Source organism: Seriola dumerili, unplaced genomic scaffold (assembly GCF_002260705.1).
Source record: "Seriola dumerili isolate Sdu_G_001 unplaced genomic scaffold, Sdu_1.0 BDQW01000191.1, whole genome shotgun sequence".
Lineage (NCBI taxonomy): Eukaryota > Metazoa > Chordata > Actinopteri > Carangiformes > Carangidae > Seriola > Seriola dumerili.
This window is the reverse complement of record NW_019174446.1, coordinates 8,671,775-8,686,647: the sequence shown is the minus strand read 5'-3', so window position 1 is coordinate 8,686,647 and position 14,873 is coordinate 8,671,775. Positions and strand designations below refer to the sequence as shown.

The 14,873-nt window shown below is 40.1% G+C and overlaps 1 long non-coding RNA gene across 2 annotated transcripts in view; it reads left to right on the top strand.

Moving 5' to 3' along the window:
- Positions 1-14,573, top strand: part of LOC111227778 — a 96,792-nt gene extending 82,219 nt beyond the window's left edge. For both annotated transcript variants that reach the window (XR_002665357.1, XR_002665358.1), the window contains exon 4: positions 13,708-14,573. This is a non-coding gene — a long non-coding RNA (uncharacterized LOC111227778). The remainder of the gene's footprint in view (positions 1-13,707) is intronic.
- Positions 14,574-14,873: the final 300 nt, after the last annotated feature.

Genomic DNA, 14,873 nt, shown 5'->3' with positions numbered 1-14,873 from the left:
CGTACCGCAGGGTAGAGAGGGAATAAGTGGAGAAGTGGACTGGCAGGGAATGAGGGAGGGTAAGAAGAGAAATGTTTGATAAACAAACCCAAATAAACTTCAAATAACTTCTCTAAGAGAGAGGGAGGGAGGGAGGGAGCGAGCCGGGGAGGAAGAGAGGGATGATGAAAGAGGTAGCGGCAAATAGGACCCAACTTTCAGGAAAGGTGAGAGAGCTGGATGTAGGGATAGAAAGAGAGTGGTGATTTTTATAGATAGCAAGCTTCAAAAACTCTGCACTAAAATGATAGATGGATGGAAAAGGATGAAAGAAGTTATAATGAATAGGACAGGCTAAAGAGTTGAAGGAGAGCAGTCCAAAAAAAAAAAAAAAAAAAAAAGCAAGGACGGTCAGTAAACAGCATGGCACAGAGTCAAGCACACGTAAATAACCACCGCTAAAGACGGATGGTAAAGATGGAGGAATGGTCGTATCAGTGATGGATGATCAGCGATGATGACGGATGTATGAGTGTTTGGAGGGAGGGAGAGTTGTAAACAAGTCTGAATAACCTCGTAAGACAGGCAAAACAACGGGAGGAAGGATGAATGGTAGGTTGATATGCAAAGGATAGAGGAAAGTGAGCAAAAGTAACCTTCTTCCGTAACCTTGACGAGGGAAGGGTAGAGGAAACGTGAAAGAAAACAACCCTCAACAACTTAAGATAATGAAATTAAGAGAGTGGAAGGAAAGATGGAGGTCGCAGAGGCAGAATAAAGAGAGGATGATAAAGAAATTTACTAAGATTAGAAGGAACTGTTCACTAAAAAGAATATTTACAGTGACGCTCTTGTATGTTTTTTTCTGTCAAGAGTCGCTCTCAAAGTAAGAATAAGAATGACTCAGAGCTGCAGGAGGGATGTCAGGGTGTTTACTTCTGTTTGTGTGCCTGTCTCACAAGGCCCATGTGACAGGGTCAGACTGACACTTTTGTGTGTCTTTGTCCTGCCAGCGACAGCTCCACAACACTGTCACAAGACTTGCAGCCCTACATAACAGACCTAATGAGCACACTTGACCACTTGTCCGCAGGAAAACCAAGGAAAGGAAGCAGGCGAGTGCAGATGTAAGATGTTTAACAGCAGATTGAAGTAGCCTCTAAAATGTGACTATAATTCAGTCACTTGAAATTATATTTGGAGTCTAGCATTCGCGTGCTGTGGGGAAGCTCCTTTCTAGTCCAATTCACCTGATATGCCTTTGCAATGGAGGAAAGTGACCTGATTCAAAGCTGCACAAACATATGGGGAAAAAAATGTACAATGTAAAAAATGTCATGCATTTTTGCTTTGAAGGACAGTGCTAACCACTGCACCGCTGTGTTTTCCACAGGTGTGGCTCAATTCAGGTTTGTTATTGTAAAGTCACTTTTAGCCGCTTAGATTCCAAGACCATGTTACATTAAACTGCAGTGTGTGTGTGTGTGTGTGTGTGTACTGTATTATGTGGTTGTAACATATGTATTCACGTCAATCAGAATTAAATACAGATTTCCCACTGTTTAATTGCCCGTCCTTTGCTGACGTTCCACTCTCACCTTGAAATGACACTTTTTAACTATTTCTAAAACTGTTTGAGAATATTTATTTTACATATGTGATTTCAAACCTGAACAAATCTTAGTCTGGGATTGATGAATGAAACTTTCCACTCATGACCTCCATTCCCTCATGGCGAGGACTAAACAAGGCTTAGCTGTATTCATGCCAGCGGCCCATCCTCTCTCACCTGTGCAAATTACCGTGTGTAAACAGACTGGATCACACAAGCTTCATGTGGTTAGCCTCTTCCCTAGCTGGGACAGGGTCTACTCAAGAGAAATAAGCCATTTCCTGTTCACTGAGGGAAAGATATGCCCCACTGTAACTTACTGTAATACTTTCCAGGTGGTGTGGCGGATTTTATCTCATTGGAGAAAGTACAGTACTCAGGAAACGCGCTCATTAATTTAGAGTTAAATGCGTGCTTTAATTTCTTTAAAACATGTAAACTGTACACAGTTTTCATAATAGAATTTTACATATATTCTATAAAAACAAAACATCTAGTTATGCTAATTCTACTAGCTGCAATAATTTCAAATACTTCCAGATGGTTCCAGATGTAGCAGGGGATGTGGTGCTTATATGTAAAACATTTATGAATGTAATTTAACTGTGTTAATATAATATGGCTCATGTGGTAATTATATGTCACACTCAGCATAAAGTAATATTCAACTTAACTCAAGCTTTTTTATTTCCTTTGCACCTGTTCTGTTGTTTATATAAAATACTTTTCATACACATGCATAAAAAAAAGAAACTATTGGTAAAAGCATTGTTTGAGTTGAAAGCATGCAGCACTTAAGCTGAGGAATGTTTTATTTTAGCACTTTTGTTGCATCTCTCAGATAAAATACTTGATATATCTGCACTGATCCAGCCACTTCTTCAGATCAGCAAGATCTGGAAAGCTGGAAGCGGTCTGATTTCGGTGGCAAACACAGCAGAGAAGCTGCTTTACTTGAAGTTACCAAAGATCCTCTTTCAACAGCATAGATGTAAGTGAATACTTGTTTATCAGACTGATCATCTTGGAGATCATGCAAGAAAAGACACTACTCTTAATTGGTTTATATCATATCTCTGAAAAACATATAGTTCCCTGTCACTTTGTCACATAATTTGATGTCTTTTTAATGAACGATATTGCAAACTCGGGCAAAATCCTGAATGCTGCTGATGGGATCTAATCTCCATGACAGCTTATTTTGCAGGCTGACTCCTCCTGATCTTCTTCAGTGATATGCATGATGCTCAGCATAAATGTTCCATCACACAAGTTACAAATACACTGATAGGGCGGTTTAAAAATATATGCATCTTGTTTTTTTTTGATAATAAGTATTGCATTGATTATATACAATCAAATATTTAACACACACTTAAATATTTAAAAAGTATCAAGATTTAAAGTGTATGACTTAGTAAGATCATAAATACACAATGTACTTGAGCTTCAATATATTATGTGATATGTGTCGGTGCTTCGGATGGATCATTTATAAATCCTATAAACTTTTTAACTGGTTTTGTAGAAGTGGTCTCACAAGGTCATCTCAAACACTGCTCTAATTTCCAAGCCTGACCTTGTATGTGCAGGTGTGCATGTGTGTGGGTAGTTTGTGTGTGTGTTTGTGTGTGTGCGTGTGTGATAATGAAGCATTCCTGCCAGAGTAGAGGCATGTCCTGGCTAATCCACAGGCCAAAGCACACAGGCAGTTAAGTTTCCATGACCTCAACTTCATGCTGTTTAAACATGCACACACATACAGACACACACACACACTTGTGTACGTACACAACATTGTTTCTTCCTCTTGCTATTACCCTATGTTCTCTCTCCCTTCCTGCTGTCTTTCATCTCTTCCTCTCACCGCTGCTTCTTCTCACTGAATTGCAACATTTTGTCAATTACCATTTAGCTCATTGCTAACCCACAGAGGAGCGGCGTACTGTGTTCTGTAATAGCAAAGGAGTTCTGTCATCTTCAGAACAATTACGTCAATTAGCTCACATTTAAATGGTTTCCAGAGAGGAGCACCTTGGCTAATAACGGTCCAATGAAGGGACAAGCAACCAATTAATCTCACTCTTAATTGCTCAGCAGGTACAGTCAGTCAGTCATAATCTCCCTCCTTTCCACTCGCCGCCTTCGTTCTTGCTTTCAGCACGCATTCCACACTCAGTGGTCTGATTCACCACCTGTCAATCAAATACAACCTCCCCCCCAGAGAGATGGAGGTGCATACCAGTGTGTTGACATCATGTCCATGCCGCAAGTCAGCACATTTGGCTTCTAACATAACACTAAAAAAAAAACTGTGTTGACTAGAAAATCGCTTTATGGAGAGGAAATGATAAAAGACAGACGGAGAGAGAGAGAGATAAATAAACGAATGGGACAGAAACTTTGCAGAAACTACTTAAGTTCTAATGGGATTCATTTACACCAAGTGCCAACAACAGTGATCCATAATCAAAAACTGACACTCATTGCCTTTTCATTTAAAAGCTGAATGCATGCTTGCAGCTTAGATCAATTAACACAGAGACAAACATTAGCTCACTGTTGCAGGGTGTATGCTGTAGAGTGATAATAGATTGCTGGATCACTGTGCGATGCAGCCAAGAGCCTGTCTGTGAACTAACAAGTTTCACAAGATCAAATGTTATGATATGTGTCATGTGAGATTTACAATGTGCTCCTTACAACACATGCTGTAGAGTGAAGCTGAACAGTCAGCATTATGTAGCATTTGCTACAAAAAAAAAAGAAAAAGAAAAAAAAAAAATCAATCCAGTGCTAATCCAAAAACCATTACATTTGTGACCTGCAACAGCAGTGATGAGGTCTATAATTCATTCCCATTACTTTAAAGTCCAGCATTCTCCATAGTTGACATATGCAGCCTTTTTTTAAACTATGCGTTTCATGAGCTTTAAAGTCTCTTTTGTTGTTGCTGATGTAGCCCACAATAGTTAAAAATCCAATTTACAGTATGGAGACAGTTTTCAGGGATAGAGAGAAGCTTATGAAGAAATAACTGGCAAAGAAATATGCGAGTCTGGGTTGTATCATAAAGTAGGAGAAGCTGCTCAGCACTCAGAGAAAGTGGGGTATTATAGATAGAATGCAGACGCACTGTCAAAAGGCTTTCCCTGCATGTAGTCAATAGACTGTCGTTCTCAATGAGGCTTACAGTAGACATCCAAACTTAAAGTGCAACCAGCAGAATGTGTTGTTTAAGTCTAAATTTTGTCTTTGATTCTTACCAGAGCCAAATTTATCACTGGACACATTTAAAATTGGTTCCTGTTTCAGTGTTATTAATACTGGTACTTATATTGGCAAGAATTACTCACTGGAAGTATTGTTTTCTTTAATAGTACCATCAGAGATAACATATGTAAACTTGTGCAGCTGCACCTTGAATTCTCACTTCCTGAATTTTCCAACCCGCCCTAACCCCATCGCTGAGTGATGTCTCAGACACAAGCATGCCAACTGCCACACAATCAAAACTATATGTATCGACACTGAAAACTTGACATTAATCATTCCTACCCCTCTTGAAATCAGCCAGTGGGACACGTCTGTTGTCTGTGTGTGTCATTTCCTGTAAGACTATGGAGTGCTCACAGTGTACTGAATGTTACCATATACAGTCATTGTTTTATTCTACGTTATGTCTTCTACAGCTTAGACTGGGAACCCCCCAAGCATTGCTCATCACATACATCTGTTAGCTTTCTATTTACAGTTGTTCCACTAATTCAGATAAATAACTTTACTTGTTAAACAATGGGTTTTTAATGGGACTCACACATCCCTACATTTAATTGTAAACAGTTGTATCCTTTAAACTTTCTCAAGACACTGGCATTCATTCATATCCTCACAAAATCCAACATATCAATGAACAAAAAAACAAACGATTTAATTTTCTTTAAATAGCAAAATTTACCTTGATAAAAGTTTTAGGTAGGATTATGCTACATCAAGTAGAGAATGGTACAAAACATGAGAGGGAGAGGAGAAAGATGCAATGTGACACATATTCTCAGTCATGAGTTGAAATCCACAGCTTCATGATTTCACTATGTGCCTTATGTGGCAGCATAACACAACACACGATGTGAAATATTGTATGAAAATATTGTTTTCCTTCAGTTGCTGTTTAATTGTTCCTCACCCGATCTGCTCATTCCCCTTTTTCATTCTGGTTCCCACCACTAATTAGGAATGGGATTTAACTGCAGATGACTTTAGTGCGGGATCAGAACACACCCAGCCATTATAAAAAACCCAGGGACCCATAATGTGGTGTGGGCTTGGCCACTAAAACCATGGGGTGGAGAGACGGGAGGGGAGGGGAGAGCTGGTGACTGTTTCTCTCGGTTGCTCTTTGAATTGTTGGTTGTGGCCTTTTCTCGCCTTTGGCCTGTCATGAGAGGTTTCTCTGTCCCCATTTTGAAATTGTTTGCTGTTTGTTTTCTCTGCTCTTCGGCTCCCCAGCTCTGTGTTGCTCTCTTGTCCCCTAGTCTTACCTCTTTCTTTACCTTCCATGCTCTCTCACACTCTTTCTCTCTCTCCCTCCCACACTCTCTCGCCACAGTAAGACCTAATATGAACTTTTGACAGGAGCTGGGATCTTTGTTTTATTGCCAGTGTTACTGAGAATGCCCTCATAAATCTAATGCTGTAATGCCTTTGAAACGTCTTCTAGGTCTTGCAATCAAACATGCACACACATACAGACACACACACAGACACACACACACAGACACACACACACACACACACAGACACACAAGCAATTTCTTTCTCACTTTCTCTCACTTTCTCTCACTATCCTTCACGTACACCCGAACACATGCACAATCGCACATACAGATGTGATGTGTGAGAATGAGGGCTTTGAGGTTGTTTGCGCTCGCATCAGACACAGCAGCTCTAGTGTTTGTTTGCAATTTCCACTGGCTCCGGTCCACTCCACCAAACCCATGGGAATTTGTGGATCAGCATCTTCTCAAAAAGCTCCTGGGCGTCGGAGTGTATAACTGAACACAGAGAGAGAGTGAGTGCAATGAGTGCAGCGAGGTCGTTATTTTTATGTGGTATTTCTTATGTATTCTGTATGCCATAGTTTATAGTGGAGGGTGACGGGGGGAAAATAGGAGAGCAAGACTAGTGGTGACATAATTTACGAGGCAGTCTGAAAAATCTTTTCAGAATGTATTAAATTCTGTTATATGGGATGGTGTTTTGTGAATCTTTATGTATCGTCTTTCTTATTATACATTTATGCATATTTATTTTTCTGTTTGCAATCATTTTTTTATACCAACTTGAGCAGAAGTAAATAATATATTACATTAGTACAGTGAGATTAATCCTGCAGAAAGTTTGACACTTCACATGAAGTAGGGCTCTTCATTTTATTGCCATGCATTTAATCAACCTAAACACACACAAAAAATATATATAAACCCAAACACTCAAACATAGTGAGCTGCACTCATATGTAATTGTTGTTACATATGAGCAAACACGCTCATATTGGTTTTACTCTCTGTATGAGTTCAGCTCTGGTGTTAATATTCCGAATCCTGCCTGCGGGGATATTTGTAATCAGCATATGAAGCTACAGTATATACACTGAATACCTTATTAATGTTATCTTTTTTTGACCCCCTTTAGTTTTTTAAAAAAGTGCAATGTACAAGGGTTTATAGTAGACGTCACCACTTATTTACACAGCAGAGAGCAGCTCACTTTCACGCTCACTATGGTGTGGGCAAAGTGTGAAACATTTTGGTGAAGAAACAGCAATATGGTGACACCACAGCATTTAAAAAAAAAAAAAAAAGTGATAACAGGTGGAGTTTTTAAGGTCAGTGTCTCATGCACCTCCTGCCCACCGCACTGCACAAGCACCTACAGTAGAAAACGCTATATGATATATGTCCTTGGCCTAAAACGGAAGATTACGGGTGCCTGGGGATTTTAAAGAAATAAATGAACAAACATATAAAAGGCTGTAAAGGTAAAGTGAGAGGAACCTTTAAGGAGACCTATAAAGTCCTTTCATTATGTTTAAAGCTCATCGACAACCTGTTCAAAGAGGATGTAAAATCACGCCGTCATCGTGTGGCAAAGGTTTAGTTGTCATTCAAAACCTGAGAGCAGAAACCTGAAGCTGCCCATATGTAGCTGGAGAGTAACAACGCGTATGTAAACACGGTTGATCTCTCTTCCAGGTGTGGCCGAACGAGAGTCAGAGGGGGGAAATCACCTGGTCTAGACAGGACTGTCGGGGCAAGTGTTACATTCTCTCTTTGTTGTCTATTACAGTATACAATACCTGTCTGTCTTTGCATATCTCTCTGTTTCCATCTCTCTACGTCTCTGCAGGCCAGATTTTTTTCTCTCTCTCTCTTGTTGTCTGTGTCTCCATCTCTCTCTGTGTCTGTGCTCCTACAGCTGATTACATGAATAATTTACTGCATGTAAATCCTCAGCAGCTGCTCGCTGTTTGCTGTTTTGCCCTCCTTGTTCCTCTCTCTTTTCTCTTTCAGGTTAACATGGGATGATTTTTCTCAACCTTGTCACCCCCTACCCCTCCTCTCTCTCTCTCGGTCTCTCTCTCTCTCTTCCTGTTTCTGTGCCTGGGGTTAAGCTCGCTCTCTCTCTTTTTTGTCTCTACTCTTTCTCTCTAATTACACACCTCTCAGTTGCAGCCCTGTGTCTTCCCATGGATTTGTCTTTCTTTATGTAAGGACTGGCTGAATTACATTTTTTTTTTTTTCTGTAATGTGGGAATTTGAACTCAGAAGTCCACGGTTGTTTGTTTGTGTGTATTTGTGTGTGGATGTATCTCTTTCTCTGTGTATGTGTAGAAGGCTGCTATGTACACTTTCAGACCTTTACAGTGAAGTCACTTATCTAGCAGCTGTGCCTTATATGTACAACTGGGATGATGATTTTACTGACACTCCAAGCTTCAAATGATTTTAAAAGGATCTCAAACTGTGCTGTCAAATTACTTTTTTTTTCTCTCTCCCTTCAATCAAGTCCCGAGGTTGGACTATATTTTTTTCATGTACACGTGAAGTAATTCCATGTTCAAAAGAAAGAAAAAAAAAAATTGTGGTTCCACACAAAATAGCATGAGGCTAATTCAAGAGAAAAAAAAAAGAGAGACAACGAAAAGAAAGCATTACCTTTGGCTCTGTTAAATAATTTCTTTTTCCCTATTCAGTTTCCATTGTTCAAAGCCAGGGCCGATCTCTCCAATATTACTGCTAATCTAACGTCAAGGGATTGCAGTCATGTTAAAGCACTTTTTAATTGTGATAAGGAATATGCTTTCATGCTTAAACCCTTCTCCTCTGTTCATCTGGACAGAACCCATAAATATTGAGGCCTTTTTTTCATTGGCAATTAAAATTAGAATTGGTCACATTTTTCACTGTCAGCCATTTCCTTTGCACACAAAGACATGTGTGGGCCACATACACACACACACACACACACACACACACACACACACACACACACACACACACACACACACACACACACACACACACACACACACACACATGCAGACACACATACACCCATGTTTTTGCCAAAGTTAGTAACACAACAGCTTTGTGTGACGTCCTTTGGACATTAAAACCTCTGCAAAACTAAAAGCGCTCAAAGGCTTTTCCAGCTTTGTTAGTCTGGCAGGGCTGATGATTCACCACGGGCTTCCCTGTTGTTCCTATGACACATGAGATGCAGGCAGCGCCGTATTGTCCAGAGATAACACAATAAGATGATTCTTGAGTGAATCACTTGTACTCCAGTGCTTTTGACACCGAACATTCTTGAGACTTTGATATGCGCACAATATTTTTAGGCAGCGAAGCAGAAACGTGTGATTCTGTTGTGACTAAATCAATCTGGATGACAGAACATCGTACGGAACAAGAGTGGCATGAAAATGTACTATTGGTTGCAGTTGCTGGGTAAATTGCCCATCTCTTTTGCCTCAAAATGATCCTCTCATGTTGTCCTAGACTCTAAGCTTTGAGAATCAGTGCAACATTTTCTCCATAAATGAAAGAAACAGGGAAAAAGAAGAAAAGAAGACTGATAAAAAAGAAGCAATTGCGTACACTGCCAAATCTACAGTCACATGAGAAGATTGATATCAGTTTCATCTCTGCGAGTCCAGATAGATCCAGCATGTATTTAGTCTTCTATATCTCAAAGACAAGCAAGAACAAAGTGTTGGCCTAGCTCTTTCAAAAGTGATTAAATACACTTTCCAGCAATTCCAAAGCTGATTAATTTTCACTTCACAAAATGTGTCCAAGCGACATTGAGTTGAGAGTGAATAGTTCCTGAGCCTGGAGAATGAACCGATATCGCCAATGCAGCTCTGAGCAAAATGTGTGCAACTTCGCTCATCAACTCATCTTCAGACTAACAGTCAGTTATGATGTGACAGCCATGTTTGACAAGACCATTAGGACCATCATTTAACTGCAAATTAAGTCTCCTGTGTTGTCAGTCATACGTTAATTATCCTGTCATGAGTGACATGTGCATAAGGCTAAGCGATTGGTCAGTGGATTCCCCCTTTTAATGGCTCATCAATTCAACAGAAAAAAATAAAAACTCTTCCAGTGACATACAGTGATAGTGACACGGCAATCAGACTGACAGCGCTACACTTCATTGCAGTAGCTCTCACACTTTGCACTGCAGTCAGTCAGGACTTTAGGGAAAGACTGCAAATTGTTCAAACTGAGTTTCTCACTGACAACACTTGGGGATGGGATTTGATTCTAAGTTTGGAGAACACACTATTAGCGACGAGTGAAGGAATAGAAGAAGCTCGACTTCGGTTCGTTCCCCCTCACCTCGACTCACTACAGCGTGCCTTTCAGCGCTGTGGCCAGTCTGGGTATTGAGTTTTGGCTGACATGGCTGGGTTGGCTCACTGCTTGTTTAGCAGTCTGAGCCAAGCATACAGTATGCATGTGTGGCTGCGTGTGTGTGTGTGTGTGTGTGTGTGTGTGTGTGTGTGTGTGTGTGTGTGTTTATGTGCATGCTTGCCTGTGCTTGTCTATCTCCAGGATTTGTGCGCATGTGTGTGAACGCATGACTGTATGCGCCCCTATGTGTTGGCATGACCTGATTGTGTGCCGACAGTATATATCCTCACGCGCAGTGCACGACGGCTGTGAACCTTGGTGGGGTGTTTTTTTTTTTTTTTTTTTTTGTGTGGTTGTTGTGCACTGTGGCCTCATTACCCAGGTGTTTACCCCAACCACAGGAAGCGCTTGTCAGTGACGACTGTCTGCCGGCAAACATCGCCCGAGGGAAAGAAAGACAGGGATGGAGGAAGAGAGAGAGAGAGAGAGAGAGGGAGGGAGGGAGGGAGACAGAGGAAGGGGGAATCATAGAAACACATCTATCTATCTATCTATCTATCTATATATCTATCTATTCATCGGCACATCCATGTGTCTCTGTGTGTGCTTCTTTGTCCAAACTGTGTGTGTGTGTGTGTGTGTGTGTGTATGTCTGTGCCAGTCAAACCCTCATTGGCAGGTCACTGGGTTCCTCCACTCCTTCACCAGTGGAGGGAGGGAGCAGAGGAGGGGAGAGGAGACGAGAGGAGAGGAGACATACAAGCTGTTGACAGGGATTTATGAGCTGATAGTGTCAGACTGCAAGCACAACAACAGCCTCCCTGTCTCTGCCTGTCTGCTCATAGGGAGAGAGAGAGAGACAGAGACTGACAGAAAGAATGGGGGGGGGGGGGGAGAAAGTGAGGCAGCAAAATGAGTTGAAAAAGAAATAGCACAACAAGGGAGTGGAAAATGGAAGGTAGAGGAAGACAGTGACTGAGGGGAAGAGGCAGGAAAGGGATGTAATTTAATTTGTTTAGGTTTTTTTTTTTCTCTCTCCTTTCTCCTGTTACAATGCCTCTTTTTTTTCCCTTCACACCCCCTTCTTCTTCTCTTCTCTCCCTCGACATCATCTTTGTATGAGTTGACTTGGTTGTTGTGTTGATTGGTGGCTGCTTTTGTTTTTGCTTGTTTGGACTCATGTGAGTAAGAAACCATGTGTTCGTGTTTTCGGTATAAATCAAAGGCTTTTGTTGGTCTTGCGTGACCATAGACACGATGACAGGGTTTGTACAGAGGTGACCATTCACACACATATTCTGGACACTAAAATTTCCTCCACCGTATTGTTGTGTCGGATTAACAAGGCTGAGAAGGCTGAGGATTATACATGATAAGACTATGAACTGACAATGAACTGAGGACAGTTGTTCATTTGAACCACTCTATAAGAATAAACAGACTACTGATAAAAATTTTAGCACATTGGACAATTGTTCTTTGTGCCAGTGTGTGTGTGTGTGTGTGTGTGTGTGTGTGTGTGTGTGTTCAGATTTGTCATGGTGAGTCACGACTGTAGTGTTCACTGTTAGATGACACACACTGATATAGTTAGACGTTCTGACATATGAGAGACGCAGTCTGGTGGGTAATTTTGTCTAACTGCTGTTCTAAGCATAATCCATAAAATCCGTCTCTATTTAACTTCGATGACTTCTACATTATATCCTCTTTTACGAGCCCACTTAGTCACACGTTTGTTATGTTGTAGTTGTAGCTATATAGTTTTTATAAGCTTGTTTTTTTTTATATATAATTGAACTGTTTCCTCAGTTGACTAAGAGTTTTCAGATACAAGTTAATTTTGCCATTATAAGTTCAGTTCTTGCGAATAGAACCACTTTTCTTCCCTGGCATTAAGTATTTTTGTAACTATATATATACTGTATATATGGTTATTTGTATTTAGGTTCACTTACAATTTACTCAGCCACTGTTCTCAGATTCAAAAACATACTGTACTTATAGCCTCTGTGAAGAGACAATGACTTTCATGTTTGGATTTTGTATAACGGTGCCTAAAATACCATACCCTGTTAAATGTTACAATTGCAATAATAATAGTGATCATGATGTACAGTCTGCCAGACTGACATGTTGGGAGACAGACAGCCTGACAGTGCAAAGCACAGATACCCCCGGGGATAATATAGACTGCAAGTGATTTATATGTCAGTTCCCTAGTGTTAAAGAGTGATGATTTATGAGGCTTTTTTTTTCATTTCGCATAGGCAGTCAGATTCAGACGCAGGCTTTAGTTTACACTCTCCAAAACGCTGAGTAACAATCCCATGTTGGGTTTCCCAGAATAGTGATGTCATTATGTCATTCAGGATTCCTGTCTATAGATAATGGTCAGATACTTTTGTTCAGCGCAATGCAAGGGAATGTGCACTAATTGTTATTTGTACAGTAAAGGCAACATGTGGGACCCTAAACTGCAGATCCCCTACAGGACAAGTTGCCCCCTTTTGAAAGTTTTTAGGTCTAATGAAACCATCATTGTTTTGTAGTGCAATATATCAAAGATATGTTGTCAAGACTTCTTCAGTTTCACATTTTCTAATGCTGACTGCAAGTGAAACATTAGGCAATGAAATTTAGCAATGTGTGTTATTCCATTACTAACTTCTATTAACTTCTATCACTCACTGTGTACAGTGAAATAGGCAAATGTGGCCCATGCCCAACACCGGGCCAAAGCTAGCTCCCTTCCTGCTAACTCAAACCAAGCAAACTCAAAAAGTAGAGGCAGTTGTATATGGGAACATGTGGGCCATATCTGGCTCGCATTTGGGCTTCCTGTTATGAAAACAACCCTGACTGCACTTCAGCTGTCTGCTTGATGAGCATGTGACGGTCACACAGGAGCTGATCGTGTTCCTATGACGCATACAGTATATTATCACAGGTGCACCCACACACTCCATCAGCAGTGAAATGCTCAACATATTTCAGTGAAAGATTACAGTTGATTTTGTTTTTCCTTGTGAAGTTTGTACAACTTTTATTCTGTGGGGTTTTTTCAAAAAACCTGAATGTGTTTATGTATTCACATTTGTACATGTGTGCTCTCTTTCTGTGTGTATTTGTGTTTGTGTGTGTGTGTGTGTGTGTGTGTGTGTGTGCGCGTGTGTGTGTATGACGCAGATCTGGGTGGTAACCTGCATGAAAATGGAGAAGGAAAATGAAGAGCTCGGTGGAAAAATGACTAAAGGGAAGGGAGAACATTTGCCTTTCTTGAGTATGTTTAACTGTTAAATTATGTCTTTTTGTCACATATACTGGATCATCTAATGACTGTCATCTCCACTCTCAACTCCTTCAACTGCAACTCAAGTATTCAACTTTCTGTCTGTGGCAACATCTGCTGGCTTTGGAGTCTAATTGATGAGTTTAGATTATGCAGTCACCAAGGGTTCTCAGGTGTGACTTTTCACAGGATATCACTGACTGTAAAGAAGTTAAAGAAGAAAATCATCATGCACAGGTGCTATTTTGTATGTGTTATACAGTGAAAATCACGACAACTCTCGCTGAAAGTTTTGTTTATATTTTTCAAAGGAATGATGTGAGTTTGTATGAAGTTCTGTATTAATGAACTCTACATTAATTGTATATTCAGGACCACTATCATTTTTCTGTTTATTTACTTTTAATCTACGATGATGTACAGTGCTCCTCTTTACAGGTGTTTTCCTAATGGTTTTCCTGTATGTACACTTGAGAACGCACGTGCTGAGAACAATGCATGCATCTGAGGAATCGTACTGTTACAAAGCTTTGACAAGCCAAGTACAATAACATATTCATGTATGTGCACAGTATCTGTTAAGAAATAATGATCACAATTTGGTCACAGGGGAACAAAGACAACATTAAGGACATGTCCTCATACAATATGTAAAGCTCTGTGGAGAAATATGCCCAGACCGTAGTGCCCTCATGTAAAAATATATGTACAGCGTTTCACTTTCATCACAGTAGCATAGATTATTAATGACTATTGTAAAGAATCGTGGTAATGTAATATTGAATAAAGAATTTTATTCAAAGCATCTTATCATAGATTCAATGGTGTTTTAAATGATAAAATAATGACTTCTTAAGCGTCCTTTTACAATACGTTTGTGGTTTACTTAAATCCTTTATCGTCACAAGTCCAATTTTACCTGGAATGGTGGAAACCACCTTTGAGCAGTAATAATAGGTGAAGCTTTCTTACCATCTTGTTAATCATCGACAATTATCTGGTTTCCTTATTTATTCCTATTAAAAAATCACAGATTTTCATGTCAAAAGTCACAATTTGCAAC